Source organism: Anas platyrhynchos, chromosome 3, assembly GCF_047663525.1.
Source record: "Anas platyrhynchos isolate ZD024472 breed Pekin duck chromosome 3, IASCAAS_PekinDuck_T2T, whole genome shotgun sequence".
In the NCBI taxonomy this organism is placed as follows: Eukaryota; Metazoa; Chordata; class Aves; order Anseriformes; family Anatidae; genus Anas; species Anas platyrhynchos.
Window position 1 is genome coordinate 13,107,381 of NC_092589.1, and position 18,304 is coordinate 13,125,684.

The window sequence follows — 18,304 nt, forward strand, 5'->3', positions numbered from 1 at the left end:
CAGGGGGAGAGCCCTGCTGGCGGCTGGGGCTGAGGCGAGCTGGGGGAGCTCGCCGTGGAGTTGTCATGTCTCTATTTCACTGCCATTGATTTTTCTCGAGGTATTTTTAGAAATGCGAATGTGGCGTACGTTCTGGTGTGGCGTGCAGGCAGGGGTAGCTAAAATAAAACAGATACATGGAAAACCCCAGCAAACAGAGCGCTCTTTCCACACGCAGAGCTTCCGAAGCTGTAGCGCTCTGCCGGGCTTAGCTGTTGGTGTTGGCTGCTTGTATTTTGTAACTCATATCATACGGAAACTGATTGCTGACTTGGAGGCTTACCGGATCTCACAGCACTCCCAAATCGTCTCTCTCAGAAACATGAAAATTAAGGAGATGTGTACTGAACTTCTGTTAAAAGGCCAGCATGGTTCTCAGAGTCTTCCACATGAAGTTTTTGTTTTGTTTTTTTTAACGCTAACACTCTTGTAAGGTGAAGTAAAGTATGGCCTCAGTCAGTAAGTACTGAAGTGACAGGTCAGTAAATTTCTAGAGAAAATGAAGTCTTTAACAAATCTTGGCTTGTATCTGTAAAGAGGGGAGGGGAGCAAACAAACAAGAATCCACTCTGAGGTGGTAAGAACCCTAAATACAGAATCAGCCCTCAGCAGTATCCGTGGGAGTAACTTGCCCAGTATATCCCAAACCTTCCTAAATATCTGTCGCTTTCCCCTTTACGTGGGTTCCTTGAGCTGCGCTCTCTTCAGTCAGCGTGAAGCAGGCCTGCCTCTCCTCTGGTACTAGTTTAGCACCAGTGTGACTTCATTAACTTCAGGGGAGTGGATTTGCGTAGATGTGAAAAGTAATGAAGAACCCCGTGTTTTCAGAGAGCCTCCGAGAACGGTGACGTGATGAGCTCTGACTTCCTCTCTCCCCAGACCCAGTTCTGCCACCCTTACTCACAGGAGTGGTACTTTGCCGCACGAGTCCTCCCTCTGATGATGCTTGTGTGACTGCGTGTGCACCACGGCACCAGCCTGGCTGAGTGAGAACAGCAGCTGGTTTTACAGCTTTTTTTTTTTCTCCCCCTGAAATAAGAATGCATTAGCTGACTTTTTCTTGGATTGGGAAGAAAATTTTGGAGGACTTTAGGTGAAGCTGCTCTGTTAAGTGACCATACCAAAAATAACCATTGAAGATCTCTGTGCTGCTGGTGAGATGAGCAAGTTTTACGTTTTCTGCGTGTTTAGCTTTCCCTTGTTGCTATGGAAAGTGGAAAAAAGATTGTTGCAGAAGTCGTTATCTTGTCCTGAAATTCCTCTGTGCCTGGGGGAATCCATACCTACATGCGGTGTTCAAGCTGTGGTGTTTGTCTGTAGTTTTTCTTGAGACAAAAAAAAATCACCCAAATTCATGTTCTGTTGTTTAAATGTTTGCTCTTGAAATCATTGGCGGCAGGATCAGGCCCTCGGTTGTTTTTCTTTAAAGCAGTTGGTGGTGGCTTGTATGTGATGTTGTAGAGAGATAGTGGGGATAGTATTATCTGGAGTGTCCACAGCTCAGATCCACTGTCTTGTTACAATCTCAGAAGAAAGTGCCGCTAACCCGCCTGTAAAGAAAATAGTTCTAACAAAGCAGGGCTCTCTTCTGCCTTTACTCTCTTATTTATAAATATCTCCTGAAAGATCTGTTGATACTCCTTCAGAACAAGAGACAATTCTTTCGTGTTTGTTTCATGTTTTCATTTCCTTGTGTGACTGCGTTCATTGCTAAGCTTTTGTGTCACTGATTGAGATGTTATTGTAATTAACATTAATTATGCAAACTAGATTGTTTTTAGAGGCTCTCCAACTCCGTATTGATACTGTCAACTTGTTTGTTTGTTAAACAAAAATCCACACATTTCACCGTTCTCAGAGGAAATTGATCAGCCGGTTCCAAATTAACGCGCACATGGGAAACGATGGCAGGATGAAGCTGCTTTAGCTGAAACGTCACATTGAATCTTGAGAGAGGTGGTGAATGCGTTACGGTTGGGTCTGAAATATCAAGGCAGGCTGACCAGGGGGAGCAAGAGAGGGGACCTAGGTACAGCCATTTGGGAGGGTGTTTACACCGCAGAGTCCCACCACGTTCTTTCCACAGAGATGGTACTGGATTAATTGGGCCAAATTCTGCAGTCCCTCATTGAGCAAAACTCTCACCGAAATATCCTGGAGCTGTCTGCTTGGTTATGGACTGCTGAATTTGTTCAAGAAACAGAGAAAAATGGCAGAGTTTACTTCATTAATTATTTAGGACATTTTGGATCTTAGGCTTGGAGTAGATATCTTCCCTTATTTCTTTTAATTTAGAAAGGGTTTGAGTTTTTTGTAAAGAAAAACCTTTTTTTTCTTTTTTAAGAAAAAAAAACTTTGAATTATATCCAGTAATAAACTATTCCCTGTAGCAATGGTAATGTTTTAAAAATAATTTTTTCTATGTTAATTATAATGACATTCACAAGAGTCTTTGTCTGATTCTGAATCACCCCTTTGAAACACTTCAGAGCTGAGAAGAACTGTAAAATCTCTCCCTAGAAATCATAATTGTTCCAATATTTATATGTTGTATTGTTGTCTGCTCTCAGGAAGAAAAAAGAATGAGGGGTGGGGAGAAGAGTTTAAATGAGAACTTGTCGTCACGATATCAAGTCTGAAAATATATGCAGACTGGCAGATTATTCCCTGTCTTAAAAATTAAGTCTCTCTAATTTCCCATTTAAATAAGCAAAAATTTGGTTTGCAGTTTGCTTTGGGTAATGAAAGAGGGTGGCTTTTTTTTTCTGTTTCTACTTTTGGTGCAGTGGTCCTCTGGAAAGTTAGAAACAGTGCCCTGGGGCTCAGCAAAGTGGAGGGTTTATAATTATATGGGAAGGCTCCATAGCATCAGTGAATTAGCATTAGCAGCTGAGTGAGTTTGTTAAGCTGTAGAGATGGTATTATGGAAATCAATAAAATGCTGATTTCTTTTTCTTATTGCAGATTCCACGCTAAAAGGAAAAGATGCTGTTTGTTTGTCTGCCTTTCGTGTAGGCTTGCCAAACCATTAGCTGATTTGGAAAGGCAGGTTTTTCGGTTCAGACAATAAGTAGCAGATATACGTATATATTTTTTAACTTCTTTAAATCTTGATTTATTAGATTGTCACGTAGAAATCACACTGACATCCCGGCCTGCAGGTGCCTTCAAGTGTGTCTGTCGGCAGAAGCAAGAGTGAAGGTCACTTATCTTTCTTCTGACATGCTGGTGTGACGTTGTAGCCAAATGCTATGTGTTCCTTACCTTTCTGTTTCTGCTGTAAGTTAGCTCAGGTGTTGGGAGGGTTCTGCGGAGATACACTGTAATCCACGGTGAAAATAAAAGAGAAATAGCGACCTTAAATGTTTTCAGAGATGTGAGTCGGGAGGGCTGATATTAATCACTGTAAGATCTGTAATATGCATTGGCCTTTATTTCTTTGTCTCAAAGCTTCTCCTGCTTTTATTCTAGAAAGACAAGTAACCAGATCATTCATCACACTAAGCACTTACAGAGAGAGAAGTGACAGATCGACAGCCTTATGTCGAGCACTGGGTAACATGTATGATGCATTAAGTTCTGATGATCTATATAAAACGCTTTAATTGGGAGGAACGGTAAATGGAGGAGCAGCCCTAGTCCAAGGGCTTTGTGGCTCTTTTTTTTTCTTCCTGGTGAAAATTAAATGTAAGTTCATAATCAAATGATTTTATTAAAAAATATCTGTATGCTGTGACCTTTAAAATAGTCTGAAATGGTTTATTTGTAGTAAGATACACTGTGGGCTTTGGGGGAACCTGGGAAAGCTGGCTGCCTTAGCAGTGGATAGCATGACTGATGGTAACCCTGGGCTTCGTGGACCTAAGGTCCAACTCAGCAGCTTCTTTGGGAACACAGCAGTGAGAATCTGTTTTGTGACATGTGAGTAGCATATGTACAGAGTTAAGGCATTCTGAGGCGTGCAAAGCATGTCCTCGTATGAACAGAAACAGTTCAAATGCCAGATTTATGAGGCAGGCAACAGTAAAGGTCAGCAACTTGAAAAATTAACACTATGCTCTGTATTGACATTTCAGAGAGAATTCTGATGGGGGTGTGGTTCCAGCGAATGCAAACTTGTGGGTCCAGCCATACAGATAAAATAGACAGCCTTTCCCTTATCTCTTTGCCAGCCTGAACCTTTTTTTTTTTTTACTGACAAACTGGCAAAATTATGTTTATAGTCTCCCTGTGCTTTACTGTTTCTGCTAATCTCTAGCCAAATGGAGCCAGCAAGGGCCAGCACGGGGCTTGTAGTGCTCAGCTACGGTTTGGAAATGGCACTGTGCTTCCTGGTGACTGTGAGCAGGTGAAGGCACAGGAGGGCTGAGGGAGCTGGAGTAACACAGTAAATTCCCGATTCCCTTAAATGTTTGCCTGGGTTGTGACCTGCGGTACTTCCTGCCCTTGACATCGCTATGGGCGCCCGCTTAAGGATGGCTTTAGAACACAGAAATGGAAAAATGGGGATGGATCTTGGTAGAACTTGAATCATACCTTCTTAGCTCCTACCATGTAAACTAGGGATCCAAGCAATACCAAGGATACAGCTTTCTATAACTGCAAAACTGCAGTGGTAACAGTAACTCCAAAAGTAGCTTCTAGATAGAGACGGAATTGCAGTCACTTTGTCTTTTCATAAGCTGTTGCTAATGCAGTTAAAGCATTAGTTCTGAGAACAAGTGTGTTGAGGACTCCAATTCATCCTCTTTAAAATTTAAATTTCTATATTCATATATTTGCTCTGAGGGAAAAATAAAACATGGGTTGCTTGGTTATCCAAATTCAACATTCTCATAAAAAATGCACGCAGTGTTTTTTGTTGATTTAAAGTCAGATATTCATGTTGATGGCTTTTTCACTTTTGGTTAGCTTTTCTGGTTTCATTTTAAGTATCTTTTCTTCAAGTGCTTTCCTTCTGCGTCCTGTCAAATTACTTTTCTGTTGTTTTTGATTCTCTCTGCTTCTTTCTAGCCATTTTTTCCAGTTGTCATTCTTTTTGCACGGTATTGCTGTTTGCTTATAGAACCACTTTAGCAGCTCTGAATAACACCGCTCTATGCAGATTACAAATAAATAGCAACAGTTCCTCCTTTAAAAAGCTTACAGTGGGAATGTGAAATCTGGGGGACTGGTTCTCATGTTTTGCATCCCACGCTTCTTGATTTTTGGTGTGGAGAGTTGTTGCACCGCTGTCACGTAGCGTTAAGGTGTGTGTTGAAGTGTGGGACACCAGTAATGTTTCGTGTCCTGTGCCCTTGGCAAGGAAAAGATTCGCCACTGCTGACCCGTGGCCAGAAAGGAAAATGCGAAGGGAGAGCCTGCTGAAGGTGTGACACGAGTTGGTGCAGTCAGCCAGAAGGAATCAGGACGAGAGCCAGGAATAATACCCAGGTGTCATCAACTGCAGCCATGTGTCCTGTGCTGTACCAAAGCAGGTTTTTTGATTCTATGCTTCGTGGAGCTCAGTTGTATTTATCTTTTGGTGGTTCTGCTTCTATTTAGTTGGCAGTCTTCTCTGCTGTAGTCTCTTCTCATCTTTAATATGTTATAGATACTACAGACCTCTCAGACTGCACGTCAGGGATGTTATTAAGCATCAGTGGGTTTTCTCTCACCTCATGCTGGAATATTTGGCTCTTGCCAAAGGAATTGAGGTCAGAATCATGGCCTCTTGAGTATCATGCACCAAAAAATATGTATGTGTTGGAGGTAGCAAAGTACTCCTAGAGCAAACAAACAAACAAGACTTGTGAAGTTAAAGGTAATATTTGGTTTGTGATGCAATGTGAGAGCTAGGTTATAAAGTGGGGTAGGTTTTTCGTGATGGTGTAAAGGTAAAAGGTGAAGCCTTCTCAAAAGAACCTTTAAACTCTTCAATCTTTTTAAAGGATTGCACCAGTCTTCTGCTGAAGCTGCTGACTTGGAGGTTTTGGAAGGCCCTCCTTCCTGGGAGAGGGAACATCCTTGACAGTAAAGTTTCTAATCAGGGCTGAAGCCTCTAGGCCTGGCGGTGGTAGTGGTTGTTCTCTTATATCAAGAGACATGATGGAAGAGAGAGCAGCCCCATGTGTGATGGGAAAATACCCAGTAATAAGGCATCCTTCCAGCATTCAGCCAGAACTAGGAGGCTGCCTAAACTGTCCTTTGATTTTTAGAATATTTTGAATTCATTACCTGTCTTCAGATATTTTCAGTACAAATTTTAGGGAAAGACAGTTTCTGTTTTTTTTTTTTTTTTTTTTTTTTTTCAGACTTGCAGATCTTTATGGCTTTCCCACCTTGCAAAGTTAAAAAGGAGAAAACCACTCTGTGGGGATAGTCTTCTACTCTTCCCCCTGCCACGTTCAAAATGAGTCTTCCCTTGTTCAGAATAAAAGCTGTGATAATTCATTTCCTTTGCTATGATGATCCATTGCCCAAATGTCCTGACAGTATAATTTGATCGTGGCGCTTAGACAGCTATCATATCACTCTTATAAAACAACAGCATTTGAAATCTTATAATCCAAGAAATCCAAAGCTAAAGCGCTTAGAGCAGTGACTAATTGCATGCTAGTGCATATTAGTGCATCCTTCTGAGTTATGTCCCTCATTGGCCGAGACAGACTTGCAGATGAGCTCTTAACACGTTATTTAACAAGATGGTAGCATTCTGAGTTTGAATTACTTGTTGCTTTTTTCTGGTTTTATTTATCTTCTCCAGCCCCAGTTTAGGGTTCAGACCTCCCCATTTGTTTTATGGGAAAGCCGCAGTTCCCGTTTCCTTCTAGAGCTGTTGCAGCACAAATGAGCAAAGTGTGTAGGGCTTCTTTCAGGGGCTATCAAAGTAGCCTATGTTCTTCACACAAGGAAAGTTAAGAACACTTATCTGTTTTCTTCATTTTGTTTCATTTCCTTTTTTTCCTTTCTTCACCACTTGTACTCTAAAGGTCCTGGAGCAATTACCCAGTCTGTTTTGCATCTCCCCATTCAGGAAAAGGGAGAAAGTTTGCACTGGACTACACGTGTTCTCTCTAGCCCCTTTGTCAAGTTTCTTCAAGCTGCAACAGCAGAGGAAAAAAAAAAATCCTGTTTGAACACTTTTTTTCTTCCCCCCGACTTTAACGAGAGATTAGGGAACAATTCTTCTTTTACAAAGAAGTAGTGTAGGTGAAGTAGTGTATCTTCAGGAAAGGGTCAGCGCCACAGGAGAGCTGTTCAGAAAGGTTGCCAGATCCTCCCAGCCTCTGCACCAGTCTGTCATCAAAGGCCCCTGTGAAATGAAGAAGGCTATACGCTCTGCGAGTGCGTGTGGATTTCTGATGGTTGTGCTGGATTTCTGCCATGCCACAAAACTGATTAGAATAATTTATAATAAAAAGGGGGCATGGATTTCAGAAAGGGATAATGTGAGAGGGGAAGGAGGGAAGTGGAGGCAGGGAGGCTGAATCTGATTTTTTCTTTTTTTCGTGGTTTATGGATGTACCCCTGAAGCTCAGATTTTCTACCTCTGTCTGTTGGAAGCAACTACCACCCTCACTTATGTTGTCAGAGATGACTGCTGTGTGCTCGGCTTAATGTATGATGTGCTTATGCCTTGCTGTTTATTTACTTGCAGCAGGACTCAGGATATTCCAGGTACTTTCCAGATGCTGATGGATAATCTCTGCTTCAAGGGACTTGACAAAGCAGAGCCAGGCCAGAGGAAGGTGTATAGGTGGGGATTTACAGATTGCTGCTGAGAAACAGAACAAGATTCACAGGAGGACCTTTGAGAGGAGCGTGAGTGTGTGGTAAAGGTGTTGTGCAAATGAAATGAGGAGTGGAGTACAGGGGACTCCAGGAAAGAAAGGGGCACCACGCAAACAAGCACTATGACCGCTGAGCTTTCAGCCTAGTCTGAGTTTATCAGCCACCTAGGCCTAGTAAATGTGTGCATTTGGTCCCTGGCGTGTCTGGAAAGAAAAGAGATCCTTTGCTTTGCTTCTGCATTACAAGTCAGTCCCTGGTCAGTTCAGAACTCCTGACACCTGATCTGTCTCTTGGATGCTTTCCCCTGTGTTTGTTGAAGCGCAGTGTGGCGGCCGTGTAAGCGGAGTTCTCCTGTCGTGTTCTGCATGCAGAAATGCTGGGAAAATGAGAAAGGGTCTGAGGCGTGAGGTGCGTGTGCAGCGTGAGGCTTGACAAGCCAGAAGGAAGCAGCATTGGGATTTTGTGCCTGCATTCCTTGGGGCTGGAGGTGTTGTCCATTAAGGCCCCCCGAACATGTCTGTAACGCAAAACAGAAAACAAAAAGAAAATGTTTTCTCTTCAGTCGTCATTCTAGCATGGCTTATGTGCGTATGAATCATTCCTCCTCCATCTGGAAGGATGAGATGCAGAGCTCTTTTTCTAAGGAGGTATCTAACATACATCCTCATAGCAGCCAGCAATTGGCATGACAAAAGGGTTACAGCTAGTGGCTGGCACCCTTCCCATCCATCTTGCCACTGGAAACATAATGCCTTTGCAATGTGCTTGTTCTTCAGGCGCCGCCATGCAGAGCCGGTCCCTGGGACATGTCACAGAGCAGTTGCATGTCGCTTGCTTTTGTTTGTGGCACCTCCTTAGCGGCACAAGGACTGGGAAGTGGGAGTAAAAGTGATGGATTGGTTTTCTTTAGTGTGACATGGAGTGGATGGGGAGCAGTGAGGTACTTGAGGAACGTCCCCAGGTGCGGGAAGGTGAGCAGCAAGGCATTTAGCATGGTCAGCGTAACATAAATGTGGCAGAAGAGCTTGTTTTGCTTCCTACCCTCTATGCTTGGTGCAGGGCAAGGTGAAGTTTAGTAGTATGGAGTGCATCTGGGTTTAAAAAAAAAAAAGTGTTCTTGTATTAAAACAGTTACAGACTTTGTTCATGTAATCTGACCACATTGTACATGTTCTATTTTCCACTTGAATTACAAGAAGACCAAGGCCCTGACTCGGTTAACTTTAGTTTCCAGTGTTCCTGTGGTGTCAAGAAATAATTTTATTGCCCACCTTTTTTTAGATAGGTGTATGACATGTTGTCAGAACGAGCGGGAGAAAAGAGATCCCCTTAACCTCAGCCCTTTGCTCTAACAAAGCTCTTGTTATCTTTTGCTTTTGCTGAGCCTGACTGGCAATGACCTCAGCTTACAGCAGTGACCAGCTTCACGATGCAGCTCAAACCGCCGTGTAAAAGCTGGATGTTTTCTTGCTGAAGCTCCTTGAGGCACTCCTGCAACGCACCAAAATGCGTGCCCATGGGACTGGATATGTATTCACTGCTTCCTCCTTTTGAAGGATGGTTGGAGATGAGATAGAGGAGAGTCCAGGATATGCTGCCTGCCCCTGGGACCTCGGGTGCATTTAATGAGCTGGCGTTTGGACCACTTATTCTCAGAGCTGGGACCTGTGCCTGTTCCTCCCCAGGAGCTGTGTGAACAGGGAGAGCCCCCGCTTCCCTTCCCCTCTCTGCTTTTTAACCAGTATCTGCTCCTCCTTTCTGCGTAACAAATCTGATTCTCCTCCGTGAGGTAGGCAGAACTCTGCTGTGGGAGCTGATAGGCATCTCACGCGGGATGGTCGGGGGGTTTAGGGCACTGCTGTTGCAGAAACTTCCACCCCGTTGGGATGGGGTGGGAATGGCAGGGAGGAAGTCACCGCTCTGCCTCACCTGAGGGAGCTGAGTCCTGGTGTGCTGCGTGGACGGTGCAGACCTGTGGTCACTGCTGCGACTGCCTTGGATGCGAAGTGAGCAACTTCTCTTCTTGTGAGGTGGGTTCCTATCTCAGCGTGTGGGTGGAGGCACCTCCTTTGGGAGGGTGTTCCTAGTGTCTCTTAGCTGACTCTGGACAGTGATGCCCTGAGCTCAGAGGGGTACTGGCCTCTTCCCCACCATATTTTGGGTGTGGGGGAGAAGGGGGATGGCTGCTGGGACCTGCAGGCGTTCTGTGGCAGAGTTCCTGCTCTGAGCTGGGGACTGCTGTGCCTGTGTCCATCAGAGCTGTTGTGACAACTCAGTGGGGACTGAAGTTCTCAGATAATGTCTGCTTCCTCCCAAAATGCTTTTGGGAGGACACTCTGGAGCTGGGGTGTGAAGCAGTGCCCTGGAAAGCCACTCTGCCCTCAAGAGTGGAACACTCCCGCATGCTGCGCTCTTCTAGACCTGGTGGCTGTGGAGAGCTTTCCTCTTGCCACATCCCCAGCTTCTGTTTTATCTTCCCCGATACATTATAGCCTGCAGAAGACCCTTCAGGCAGAGATGCTTTGTTACTTTCTTTAGCTTCATGATTGCTGTTTATACTACGGTGTAATAAACACAATTAGCATTTCTGGCTTATTTCAGGGTGTGTGCTTGCGTGTGAAAAAGATTTGGATACATTAATTCTGCTGCCTTTCTTACCTGTGTCTGAGATACTATCTGCTTACTATCTTTCCTCATACACAACAGCTATGGAAAGGAAATAACACTGTCTGGGCTCTTGGAAACATTTCAGTAGCTTGGCTTTGGTAAGCAGTACTTCTGTAAGACGGATTGAGGGGGAATAATACTGTGTCTCTTTGAGAACTGGTTTCCAGATCCTCAGAGCAGAGTCAGAAGGTGAAGGCTGCTCCTGCCGCACATTTCACGTGCGGTGTCTGACTGCAGCATGCTCATGTACGTGGATTTGACTCTGGGACAAGCCCAGACCCAGAATCTGGGGACCCCCAGGACAGAAGAATTGGGTTTGCTGTGTGTTTGTATATGCTGAGCAGGTGTATATTTTTTTTTCTTCTGGGTTGTGCTCGGAGTTTTAGCCTGAGTCAGCTGTGGGTATTGCCACTTGCTGAAAGGCTGAAGAGCAGATTCTCGTGGCCTGAATTCCTCCTAAGGCTCTGTGCTTGAAGGCCAGGAGTCAGCTGGAAGGGAAAAAAAAAAAAAGATACGGGGCCTTGGATGCAATTTAGGGTGTGTGACTCTGGCTCCTCTCCTGTGATACCAGCATGCCATAAACATCTGATTTTGGAAGCTATTTTTTTTTTTGTGGTTTCTTTTGTGTTATCCTCTAAAGTTTGAGAGCTTGCATCCTGGAAGGACTGGACAATGCTCTGCCACTTGTCAGCAGCACACGCAGTGGGTGCTGGCTGAGGGAGGTGCCCAAGCTCTGAGGGCGCTTTGCGGTGTTCCCAAGGCGCTCAGCTGTGCGGGAACGGAGCCCTTCGGGGCTTGCTTATGGCCACGAAGAGTCTGATCCCTCGCTGCGTTGGCCCTGCTAATCTCTGACTATCAATCATCCTCTCCCCGTTTGGAAGAACTTTTGACTTAATAATAATGAGAGATACATCAGCTTGAGTAATTTCTGTTTGAAGATATTAAGCTGTGTGAACACTGAAGAATATTATATCCTAAGCTTCTGAGGAGGGCCAACCGTAATGCAGTGCCACTCTTGGAATGATTTGTTTTAACTATAGGGCCGGTTTAAATAGAGCTATTTAAGTGTATGTTGCTGTTCCTCATACATCAAAAAGTGAAGTTCAGTGAATAATGACTTATCGTGGGGCACTGCAGTGAGATAAGGACTCATCATAGCGTTGCGAGAAATGGCAATGTCGTTAAAGGAAAAAAGACTTTTTGTCTATAAGCTTAATTGGAAAAGCCAGAAATCTCAAGTGGAGATTTCTAGCATCCTGGCCAACTGGAGTATATCATAATAAGAACAAATTTCTGTGTGCAGAGGGTGTCCAAGGCTTTGATTGCTGCATGAGCCACATAGCTGTGGGATATTTTCCTCTGTGTGCCTTTTATGCAGATAAGTGATGGTACCTGATTTCTGGTCCTGGAGGGGGAAACTAAAGCCTTATTATTGAGCAGCTTTCCAAGACACAGGAGTTGTCATTAAGTCACCAGTGGACAAGGGAGCTGCGTGTGGCAGGCATTAGCTCTTTTTCTGCTTTTAATGGAAATGACTTGCAGTTATGTCATGTCATAATTTTTTAAACTGTGCGAGGGGGTGTGACTCGTTTACTCTCACTCAGGTTGTTAAAGTGCACGCAGAATCAGCTGCTTGCTGAGGTGGCTGATCCTATGGGCTAGGTGTGGGGATGGCCAGTTACAGGGGTATTGGGCACTCGCTTTCAGAGAGCTCTGCAACGAAGCCACTGTGCTCAGGTTTCCCTGTCCCCTGAATTTGGGTCCGTCCTGCAATATATGGAAAGTTTTAAGAGGAATGATGTGCAAGGCTGACACTGCTTTTCCTCCCTTTGTGGCGTTTACTCTAACTTATTGCTTTTAGCAAGTATAATCACTGTACTGCTGTGGTCTCGGGGATAGTTAGCAGGACACCACGATCTGCCCATCTGCAGCAGCTCTGCTGGAAAGGTCTAGTCTGCAGGAGCCCTTGTTTGCTCTTTAGGATAAAATGCAATTGAGCATCTGGAGAAATCTGTTCTATAGTGGAAATGAACTATAAATACATAACGGGGGATTTTTTAGTCATTACACCTAAATTGGTTATTTTCTACCACTTGTAGGACTCCTTTAAAAAAAAAAAAAGCTGCTTTTTCTACCTCCATGAGAAAAACACCAGCGCAGTGGGCAAATGCTATGCTATGGGTAAGATGTAGAAGCAATAACACAGGAGGAGCAGTGTGAGGAAAAAGACAGCTTCCTGCTCTGTGGTGTTTCTGATTTATTTGTTGCTTTTTTTTTTTCTTCCTAATTATATGGAGTTGGAGGAATGAGCTGGTAGGATATGAGTGTTGCTATCTTGTTAATAGGAGTTGTGGTCATGGATGGCATGCAAGTAAGAGGCTGCGAGGGACTGGGATGTGTCCGAAGGAAAGGCCAGCAATGAGCCAGGCCAGCACAGGGCTTTCTCAGGTAGAAGGTAAACTGAGGGAATGTCTGCAAAGCCAGTGCCCAAAGCTGGAATTCTGCTTCTTTTTCCAGTTAAACCAATACGTAAACCAGTTTGCTTGATGCTCCCATTAATTTGGACTACTTACCTTTCCAGTTCTTCCAGCTTGTGATTTGGGCAGGATGAGCCAGCAGGGCAAATGACGTTCTGGAACTGGCTTGACTTGTCTCTGTGTCTCCCCAGAAAGCCAGCGTCGTCTTTACCACCAAAACAGTGACCGGCTCCACTGCTATTGTCTGGGACACCTGAGACTCCGCAGCAAAATCATCTGCTACTGCTTAGAAAAGGGAGGGTGAAGGAAAACTTGCAATCCTTTGCCAGCTTTCTGTGCTTCTCTACCCAGTAAGGCTTTTCTGCACCATACAAATGGTGTAGCAGCTGTGGCTTGAAAATCACTGGGGCTTTTCCTTCGCCGTGGGGTATTTAACTGTATTCAGCCCTGGCACCTTTACAAGCACAGACAGCAGAAGCTGTGTATGGGGCCGGCATCACGTACGTGCCAAGCACACTGCTGCTGACAGCCATGTCCCCTTGTGAGGTGACCAGAGAGCACAAAGTAGGCTGGCCCTCTGGAAGCTGAGCTGTGCTCTTCTCTGGCTTGAGGTCTTGAGCATCTTGTCCCTGCAGACAGCAGGGAGCAGCGTGAATAAAAGCCTTTCTTTTTAATGGAGAGCTGAACACCTGGATTAGCGGGGGATCTATGGGACAGGTTGGATCGGGGTTTCCTATGCTGTGTGTTTGAGAAGGGGGCACAGTAAGGAGACTGGGTACTTAGCGCAGCGTTTAATTTGATTGTGTAACTCCACTGCGGTGAGCTCGTGACGTGTGTTTCTGACTTAACCAAGAACCACTGAAGGTGCAAAGCCCCTTCGTGTCCTCCCTGTTCCAGGAAGCCCTGACGGGCCTCTGGCTAAACAGTCAACAAGTCCGCGGAGTCACTGGTGTTTTGATGCCTGTGGAAAGAGAAGTTGGCAGTGGGAGTCATTTTCTGGCTTGTGTTGCTAACTGTGCCAAAGAAAATCAGCTTTCTTGACCTGAAACAACACTGAAGCTGCGCGCAGGCTGCAGAGTGCAGCAGGGCAGTGGTCTTTCCCTCATGTCTCAGGACATTCAAAGGAGATTTCCTTGACATCAGAGTAGACCCTTGTCTTCCCTCGGATTTGGTTGAATTCAGAGAGCCATAGCTGAGGTCTGAGGCCTGCCTCTTCCTCTGGTTTACTTCATTATCAATTTTTTTTTCTCTCTCTGCTCAGGGCAGTAGTAAAGCCTTTGTGTTATGTTCTCACCCACCACTAAGGGCTCCGTGCTTTTGTCTGCTGACTCTATCGGTGGATACAGCTGGTATGCTTGCCCACCAAAAGGGTTTTTGTTTCACTGGTATTGCCAGAAGCCATTGTCAAGTGTGTTTTGCCAGACAAAATAAAAGGAAACCTCTGAGTCTCAAGAACTTGTGAAGAAGCCCAAGGAGGGAAACTGTATCTCTGGCAGCCCCTAGGCCCTCTGACACAGAGATCAGTGATCCACGTCTCCTGAGACTCTGGGGATCAGGGGCTGGATTTCTCCTCTTACACCAAAGGTTGCCTGCCTCTGACAAAAAAAGAAAAGAGGAAAAATGCAAGTTGGTTTCATTGGAAAAAGAAAAAACAGACGATGCTGAAAACCTGTAACTGAACTGACTTGATCTTATGATTGAAACTCTTGCAATAGCTGGCTCTGATCTACTATAATGTCCACACACAGTACCGGGGCAGGCTTTTTGTTTGCTGCTGGCTTTCTTTTTAGTTTTGTCTGCACAAAGAGGAGGGAATAGCATCAGGTGACGAGGCAGGAAACACTCGTGCATCAAAGTGATTGACTGTTCAGTGCCTGGAGTTGGGAGTAAGCCATATCTTAGACCAGGAAAAAATAAACTGAGCAAATGGAGCCGCTCGAGTTGTTCAGCGTGGAACAGAGCCTGGCAGAGAAGACGCTGGCTGCAGCACTGCACATCTTCCTGGCCTGAGCGATGCTGCACCAGGGAACTGGGGAGGCTGAAATCCTGTGTCAGTTCTGTGTCTGGCAAACTTGGTGACAAAGATTTACTGTGGGCTCCAGCGGGAGAAAGGGAGAGCACTGCACCTCCCGGAGAGTTTGGATGCTGTGCATGCTCACGTGAGGGAAAAGGGTATTCCTCCCTTAGAAGGTACTAGAGATCAGCTGAGGCCATTTGATACAGCATTACACAGTTGTGTAAAACTCAGTCATGGGGTTTTTATTTTTGAATAGTTAGCAAACTGGGCAGTAATGATATAAGTGATTAGAGCCGTGATTATCTGTGTTGCTTTTGATTTTGTGGCTGAACCAGAAATGTGGGTTGGCTTGAACAGAAACAAGAAAAATATCTCTTGTTAACATGAAGAAAATAAGATTTTAGGTAATCCTAAAATCAAAGCTTTTTCTTTTTGGGTTGTTTCAACTCCTTTAGGTTAAAGATTAAGATTGAAAACAAATTCTAGCTTTAGAGAAGCTGGAATTTTAAAGGGCTGTTGGAGTTCAAATTTTTTTCTGGCCTTCTTGAATCCACACTCTGAATGTTACATGGGATGGATTCACCTGCAGAGCAGAAGGGAGCTCCAGTCCCCCACTAGGAGCTTTAGCAACTAGAAATTCACCTCTCTCGGGGGGGTGCAGTCACGACTGTGCTCAGCTCCCTTACCCAGAGCAGTGCTGACATAATTCTCCAGACCAAAAACTTCCCGGCACCTTTAACAGACAGATAAAACTGAAAGTCATTCAGAGTGAGAAATAGAGCTGTTTATTCCACAGAGCAGTGTGTAAGTGCAGGGTGAGTGAAAATGATTCCCTAATGAAAAAGCAGTAAAAGAGCTGAAGAGCGCAGCAAAACAAAGGTCAAACTGTGTCGTCGGAATGCAGACAGAGGCTAAACTTATTTGCAATATATACAGAGGCCAGCTCAGTGTAAAATGAAGGCAGCCAGCCCAAGGAATATTACCATGCGTAGGGTATATATTTGCGTTATGGATATATGCATATGCATAAATAAAATGTAGGTAATCTGTGGTCATACGTTCTGAAAGCCTGTCATCAGAACAAATTTCGAAGTGCAGAACATGGAGAGGTTCAAAAAGCTGCAGCTGGAGAACATAAACCAAGGTGACCACAGAACGGTGCTCCTTAGGGGTCGCTTTGTGTAAAGCCACCCATTAAGGCTCTGCAACACACTGAATTTCCACATAGGTGCCCGAAAGGATTGGTGCCAGCCTTACAAAAGCAAACACTCCCCCTCAGATTCACCTGTCCATGTGGCAAAGTCCCCGTTGGCACACCGATGTGAAGTTTGATGCTATTCACCCTAGCTTTAGTGGACCGAAGTCTCATGAGCGTGACTGGAAATCCTCTGTTAACGCAGTTTTACAGATATACCATGTGCAGAGCAGGGTTTTCACAGAATACCAGGAGGCCCTCCAAGGGAGAGGGGGTTACAGAAGTCATAGGAGATGCTGATGCAGGTCCTGGTGTACCAATGTATCATCTCTGCTGTGCCCCCTTCGTCCCCGAGATGTGAAGCAAAAGGTGAAAGCGTTAAAAATAAGCGTCGCTGATTCAATGCAGCTATCAACCAAGTTATTAGCGTATGGTTCCTGCTTTAAAGATATAAATGCTATTTTGAACTATTGTCTGCATGCAGAAGGTCTAAATGAGGCCACCTTGAGAACTATTTACCACAGTGTGGTTACACGAGGAAGGTACAGAGATGAGAAGACTTCCAAAAGAGGAAATCACGTCTAGACTTCAAAATGCCAGTTCTCAGTTTTGTTTTAGGTGGTCGTGACCTGTCTGGTATCTTTGAGCCAGCACTGAGGAGAAATTGACTGAGAGGAGCAAACAGTACCATAAGGAGACAACACATTGGTTCAGAGTACGGGTTCCCAAACCCCCACAGTGAATGTTATCACCAGCCCTCAAAATTCATCTCAGATTAGGAAGGCAGCATGTATTTTGTTTGACAGAGTATCAATTTAATACCACTTGCCAGCTTTTTTAGGTGTCTTCATAAACTTAAGCATAAAACATTGGACCTGAGGAGAAGAAAAGTTCACCAATTTTGCTAGTTGAAACCAAGTTCCCGCAGTTTTACATATTTTCTGCGTGCACTGTGCTGCTGGTGTTGAGGGGGGGGGGATCTCAAACTTGGTACTTCCCTAAACAAGGAGGAAAACAATTATTTATGTTGTCTGTGGTTAACCTACAGAGCAGTATTAATGGTCTGTGAAACCTCTTTGGAGAGATGGCTCAATAGAAACTTTTGAGAAGCTCTTTAGATGTGAAAGAGGAGTTCCGTGAGGAGATGGGGTAAGACAGTCAAAATTGCCAGGAGAATGAGTTGATGCGCATCTGAGGATGCTTTCGTGATACGCTTGTGGGAAGGAAGAAGGCAGAGAAGTGTGTATTTGGGTGCTGAGGGGAGAAGTCATCGAGTGGGGCCAGGGACTTCTTTCACTCAGGTTACAGGGGTGGACTGCGCTTGGATGTCAACGCTGGAAACCTCCCTTGAGGTGCGAATAATTGCATCTAGTGTTCACAGACAGTGAAGGCTTTTTCCCAGCAGAGTTGCTGGTGGAACTCTTCACTTCAAGCAGATCCTTGCAGCTATTGAGATGATTGTAATGGATGAAAGTTGTGCTTGAAAATAGAACTTGGCGTCGGCCTGCATCTTCTGTCCCTTCCCCTCTACACCACTTATTCACAAGTAGTTTGGTCCTTGCGGGGGCTGACATAAATGAACAAGCATTATGGAAAACATCAAACTTCATAGGATTTTTTTTTCCTTCATGCATCTCTAATATATTTTAGTGTCTTTTTGTTTAGCAAACCTTAATTATGTAATTTTACTTAACCCGAAGTTGGGGCTTTCTGAGTTCTAGCAGAGGAAGGCAATGTAGTTACTCTGAAAATTTAACGGTCCCAGTAAAACGTACACATTTCATCTATTGTGAAGTACTCCAGTTTTCACCTCAGTTCTTTTCTTGACAAGCATCTTTTTTAATTCTGTAAGTTTTTTTGTTTAGATTTTTGTGAGTATCCTGAGCCTTCTTTCACTCCATTGTGTTTTGACTATTTTCTCCATACACTGATAGCATACGCTGCACAGGCAGCGTTTGCTTTTCTCTCCTTTGCTGTTTCTCAGAAGACTATTGCTTTTTCTGTTGCTCTTTTACTTCTGGTATTAGACTGGAAAACAAAAGTAGCTCCCCCCTCCCACGTCTGTGAGTGCCTGCAAATAGACACACGTGCACTCTCTCCCCCCAGCATGTGCACATGCATGCAAACACACACAAG

The 18,304-nt window shown here is 44.6% G+C and overlaps 1 protein-coding gene across 2 annotated transcripts in view; it reads left to right on the top strand.

The window, feature by feature from the left end:
* The window catches only part of SERTAD2 (SERTA domain containing 2), a 121,618-nt gene that overhangs the window by 43,623 nt on the left and 59,691 nt on the right, over positions 1 to 18,304 (top strand). The gene's annotated exons all lie outside the window — the stretch shown is intronic.